This window comes from Volvox carteri (assembly GCF_000143455.1).
Source record: "Volvox carteri f. nagariensis unplaced genomic scaffold VOLCAscaffold_107, whole genome shotgun sequence".
NCBI lineage: Eukaryota > Viridiplantae > Chlorophyta > Chlorophyceae > Chlamydomonadales > Volvocaceae > Volvox > Volvox carteri.
Window position 1 is genome coordinate 8,548 of NW_003307650.1, and position 6,435 is coordinate 14,982.

Sequence of the window (6,435 nt, forward strand, 5' to 3'; positions counted from 1 at the left end):
AGAGCTATGAAGCGATGCCCACCTCGCGCCTTTGCGCACCGTGGGGAGGCCAAATATGAGTATATTCCACTAAGGTGGGACGCACTTCCGCTACCCACTGACAAATATTCTACCAAAGATTTTCAAAATTAGAAATTTGTGTTCTCTGGTTCGGCCCTTATAACTTTGTAAGGTCCATAAGGTAGTACAATGGCGCCTCGCAAGCACCAAACGCACGTACACAAGCAATAGGATAAATCACTGAAATATTTTCCCGTTCCAATAATTACATAATGATTATGCCCGATTGAGAGGAAGCTGAGCATGCAATGACCAAGGTCGATATATTCGGAACCAAACGCAAGCGTGCTAGGCTTATTAGGGAGGAAGGTGTACGCAGAAGTGCCACCGCTGCAAACCGCGACCCCCAAGTGCCACGCCGCCCCCAAAGGCAGCACACTGTAGAACCTACCACTGTAGAACCTACCATTGCAGAAGAGGACATTTATCAAGAAGATGCGCCAACGGACTTCGGCTGGATACCGGATGATCACCCGCATGTGGGACAGGCTGACATTGAAGGGACAGCTGCGGCTGATCATGGGGCATGTGATTCAGACGATTGCAACGAGGACAGCGAGGATGCTGACGAATCAGATGGCGCTGGCGGAGCGGGCACCTCTTACGGACTCGCGTTCGACCCCCAACTCGCTAATCTGTACTTCCATCATCTTCCCAATGCGAGTGCAACCCGTGCAGCTCTGCTGGCGGCGACACATTCTGCACTGCAGAGCGCCGTGGAGCGGTGCAGCGATGAGGCCGCCTGTCCCCGCTGTGGTTCCGCAGGATGTCGTGGTGGCCTTTCTCCTATCCCTGTCACAGTCGTCTGCTGGGACAAACCCATGGCGATCAGCCTTCCCCAGCTGACCTGCATGCACTGCCGTGCACCTTTCACCATTCGGCCAACGGCTGTCGACTGCCTGCCGGATACAGTATCCTCATGGGACCCTTGGCGCCGACATGACAGTCATAACATCCTGTGGTGGCAGGCCATGCTCGTACAGCAAGTCGATTACCTCAGCTTCTTCACTCGGCATCTAAGCCTTGACAGGTTCAGTGCAGCGATGCTGGCCAACTGGGAGCACAATGACGCGACTCCCTCTGGGCCAGCAGCGACTTCTTTTACAGTAGACGCGCTCAGGCAGAGACTGCGAAAGGCATTGATGGCATACCAGTACTTGCAGGGCTTGGTAGAGGACTATCCTGAAGGTTTACCTGGGTGGCCATCTGGCACAACGAACCCAGCGGCAGCAGCAGCAGTGCAGGCGACGGCGGTGGAGGCAGCGGTGGCAGCCAGGGCGGTAGCAAATCCGGTGGCGGCACGAATGGGTGCTGGCGGTCCAGCAGCGCCTCCTCCGGTTGAGACCGGCACAACGAACCCAGCGGCAGCAGCAGCAGTGCAGGCGACGGCGGTGGAGGCAGCGGCGGCAGCCAGGGCGGTAGCAAATCCGGTGGCGGCACGAATGGGTGCTGGCGGTCCAGCAGCGCCTCCTCCGGTTGAGACCGTCACAACGAACCCAGCGGCAGCAGCAGCAGTGCAGGCGACGGCGGTGGAGGCAGCGGCGGCAGCCAGGGCGGTAGCAAATCCGGTGGCGGCACGAATGGGTGCTGGCGGTCCAGCAGCGCCTCCTCCGGTTGAGACCGTCACAACGAACCCAGCGGCAGCAGCAGCAGTGCAGGCGACGGCGGTGGAGGCAGCGGCGGCAGCCAGGGCGGTAGCAAATCCGGTGGCGGCACGAATGGGTGCTGGCGGTCCAGCAGCGCCTCCTCCGGTTGAGACCGTCACAACGAACCCAGCGGCAGCAGCAGCAGTGCAGGCGACGGCGGTGGAGGCAGCGGCGGCAGCCAGGGCGGTAGCAGGTGATGGAGGCAGAAGCACTGTTTGGGGTTTAACACTGCAAGGGGGAGTCCAGGAGTGTGGGCCAGGGCCTTCATCGTTGCACTCAGTGCACTTTGACTGCAACTTTAAGCTAAATCTCCTGAGACGAAAGCGTTACACCAGAGATTACTGCCAGATTCCTCGCCGTCGCTTTACAATCGTCAACGCAGTACTCGAAGCAGTAGACCACAGGGGTGCAGCATCAGCAGACATTGGCAGCAATGACAATTGCTCAACATTTCATGCTGACAGGGTCCTGGCGGCAGAGTCTGAGAAGGTGCGCTGATCATGCATATCGTTGCAGCGTCATGCTTTTCTGTTGATGGTATGTCACACCCTCCCTTGTACAGAACCTCGTGACGGCGGCTGGTGTGGCGCTTTGCCGGCATGGCATGCTGCTGAGGCTGCTGAGCCTCTTTACTGGAGAACGACATTTGTACTCCACGGCCGCAATCCAGTCCCTACTTGCAGTTGGCACAGGTGTACAGTTTTGGTGGTACGACATCGCTTGCAAGTCCTTTGGCAAGTGGCTTGCGCAGCAAGAGAATAGCAGGCTACACTCCCTGGCGGCCTCAATGGTCAGCCTGATCCCACCTTGGCATGTGTATGCCCACAGGTACGGGTATTGCCGTTTATGTGTTGGTGCTTGTTGAGTTTAGTGTTATCCTAAAAATGTACCTCTGATTTGCAGCTTCACGTGCCAGAAGTCCTTCGGTCACTTGTATACAGTTGGGGCGGGGAGGGGCACTGGAGAGCCGGCAGAGATCTGGAACAGTGTGGCTGGCCCTCATGGTGCTGTTACTCGGTACATGAACCCACTCCACCGGGAAGCGCATTTGGAGCGGGTGGGGCGTCACTACAACAAGCAGGTCATTCTGGGTCTGCCATTCCGCATGTGGCGAATGCGTGTTCGGGCACGAGCTGCCCAGAAGGCCGCGACGGACCGTATTAGCATTCTGGAGAAGTGTGTTCCAGAGGTGAGAGTCAGTACTGTTACACTGTATCTAGGTATACCCCTGACATGCTCGTACTTGTGCAGGCACGGCAAGAGGTCAGGCGCCTCCTGGAAAAAATCTGGTCATAAACATGTACTTGGTCTGGATGCTAGGTGCTTTGTGTGTGTCGCTGGGTGGGCTCGAAGGCTTGGTAGGAGGCGACCACTGGGTCAGCGGAACTCCAGATCTCGACGCGCTCTTTTGCATACGGGCTTTTATTACCATAACTAGGCCATGTGCAAAAAATCTGGTCATAAACACGTACTTGGTCTGGATGCTAGGTGCTTTGTGTGTGTCGCTGGGTGGGCTCGAAGGCTTGGTAGGAGGCGACCACTGGGTCAGCGGAACTCCAGATCTCGACGCGCTCTTTTGCATACGGGCTTTTATTACCATAACTAGGCCATGTGCAAAAAATCTGGTCATAAACACGTACTTGGTCTGGATGCTAGGTGCTTTGTGTGTGTCACTGGGTGGGCTCGAAGGCATGGTAGGAGGCGACCACTGGGTCAGCCAAAATTCACACGGCTTACTTTGTCACTAACATACCATGTATATTGTGCGTTGTCGTTTCAGAGTGCTGTGCTGGACTTCTGCAGCCTAGAGCAAGTGGTCCAGCATCTTCGCAGCAGACGGAAGGAGCAAGGCTTGGCAAAAGCAGAGAAACGCAAGACCCGGGCTAGGCTACTGGTCCTTTGGAAGGAACTCCAGGAGTGGTGCAGCTTGCCAGAGACCAAAGATACGACGACGGAGCATAGCAGCCTGGGCAAGGCTGTTCGGGATGGGTGGTCTTTTGACAGGGTGCTAAGACACGAGTTTCCATGGGGTGAGGGGGCAGCCTCCCGCTGGAAGGAAGAGGGGCAAGGGGGACGGACTCACATTGTAGGGTCACTTTATCGCAGTTATCTTGAGAAGCTGCGGTGTGAGGAGGAGCTTCAACTGATTGACAGGGAGACCGTGAGGGCAGTCGAGTACTATGGCAGGCGAATTGCTTTGCTGCAAGCTGCCAAGATTTCCTTCATACGGTTGCCCTGCTTAGCCCGCCTCTCACGTGCGACTGGTGCTGTTTCCTGCCCCAGCACATCCCCTGTGATGCCTCGACGACCACCCACACTTGGGTCCGCCCCGTCCCAGAAACTCACGAACTTGCTGGGGAATACAACGCAATTATATAAATTACAGAGCCCTCGCCTACACCCAGGGCTCCGCATTCTGATCTTTGCAAAGCCAACCGCCCCTGGAATGCTCCCCCAGCCCATTATAACACACAGATCAAGGATGCCTGGGTACTAAAATACTTTATAGAAAAGACGGCAGTGCCCTTAGACTGTCACACCGGTGACCCACCATGGCAGACCCTCAACGCGGCAGACCGTAAACGGAATCAATTTCCAGCTCCATACCAGCACTACCATATAGACCCGATACATTCTCGGGAGATAGGGCCACAGGACCTAACAGGGTATTTCCACTTGGCCGCACACTAACTTTTGGACATTATCTTTAACGTGGACTTAGTGTGTGGCAGTGGACAGGTGTTTCCACTAAGCGCCCCGGAACCATACGACAGGTTGCTATAAAGGCACCAAACCATTGTTATAGTAAGAGTGGGTGTAATTTAATGCGCAAATCATTACAGTTTGGTCGGCAAATTGCTGGAATGTGGGCAATTCGACCGGTCCTGCTGTGAATTCCACTGGTTAGCGGGCTATTTGCGGCTGTGGATAAAGGAAAATACAAAAGCCAACGTAGGGCCATGAAGAAGGAAAATGGCTGACTATGAATTTTCCCGCTCGGAAGTTAATGTCCACTTTGAAAGTTATCAGCAGGTCTGAGGCCCTGATAACTAGTGTGCCACTAAGGCGGACTTAGTGTCCGAGGCGTTTCCACTGGGCCCTTCGGCTTTTCGCGTACGGAGCCCCTTTACGCGATTTTCTTAAAGAACTTTTACTTTCTATTAATGTATTTAACTAGTTTCTTATTGCTTGCATGATTTGCTGAGCCAGGTGTGAGATTTTTTGAACTTAATGTTAGTGTGCGGCCTAGTGGAAATACCCTGTAAGACCCCTGACTGCAAAGAACACAAAGTCGCCCCCACCATCCTGTCGACTAATAACCAAACACGATACAAAATTCTGTAGTATATCAAATGCTCAGATCATAACACACCAAAACGAGACTCACCGCAAAAATCATACCAACAGAACTCGTACCGACAAAGCACGAGCGACGCAAAGGAGGTGCCATCCGAAGTGCAAGGCGAGCCAATATATTTGTACAAATCAACATCAGTATACAGCTTACAAGAACATGGCGGTAGTTCCTGGCCACTTTCAAGGCCGGCCGATATTGGGCAGCCATCAGGGCGTAACAATAAGCACTACACGCCAACTGTCTGACCAACACATCACCCTACTACACCGTAATTGCCATGTTCGCCCAAACCTACACGCCGGCCCGCGCCGGACAGATGCGCTAGTCAAGGAGATGCACTGTAGTATAGCTTGGCAATCTGATGTGTGTGACTCGATCAAGGGCTGGATAGGGGGGGAACACAAGCCGATATCCTGTGAGGGTCCCCTGCAACCTGCAGAGACGCAGTATGGCTGCAACTCTGAACCTGTTGTAACCCACAACCAAACTCTAGCACACCATAGCACTCGTGAAACTGACGGCCGTAGGACCTTGAGAGACAACTGGAAGGCAGGGTGCACAGACAATGCGCACCCAAGCACAGGTTCGGAGAAAGAGGTATGGGGCAACAGAGCAGGCGAGACCTCGTATCAACAGGGCCACTCGAGAATGATATCTCGCAGCACTCAGAAACTCCTGGCGACATCGATTGGGGACAACATTAGCACACACTCCCCGGGCGGAATTGTGGCATCTACAGCTAGGGCCATCTACGGACGTCTGTACCGGAGTGCCTGTACAGCCTGGACAGGCACTCGGTATGTGCTTGCCGTAATCGCTCTCATTGTCTGTATGGCTGTAGCGAGCATGGGAGTCCTGTGTACCGTTCGTAAGATTTACAGAACCACCACTCGCCGAGGTATGAACATGTGGAAAATAATACCTCAGACTAGTAACGCAGTTCTACTCATGATTATTCTTTGGGGCCCCCTAGCACTCGTGATAGCGATATGGCCCCTGGACACTGCAATCTCCCTGGTAGTGCAGACGACAGGATTGATTTGGGTAATTCGACACTTCACTAAACGAATAACTACCTGCGCCATACCAGCAGCCATCGACCTCGCTCTCGCCTGTGTGGCCCATACTGCTGACACCAGCTACTGGGCATACCAACACCCGGGGGTGATTAGACAGATGATAGTGTCAGTGGCCGCGCTGGTCATGTTATGCCTACATCTCGCCACAGCAGCCCCGATGGCCCCCATTCTGGCGATCAGTATCCCCACTATAGATAAAGGGCTAAATCTCATACCGGAGCTGAGGGGACATGCGCGCTGGCTGATAAACATCTGCCTGATAGTCGGCCTGGCGATACCGCAGAACATGCTG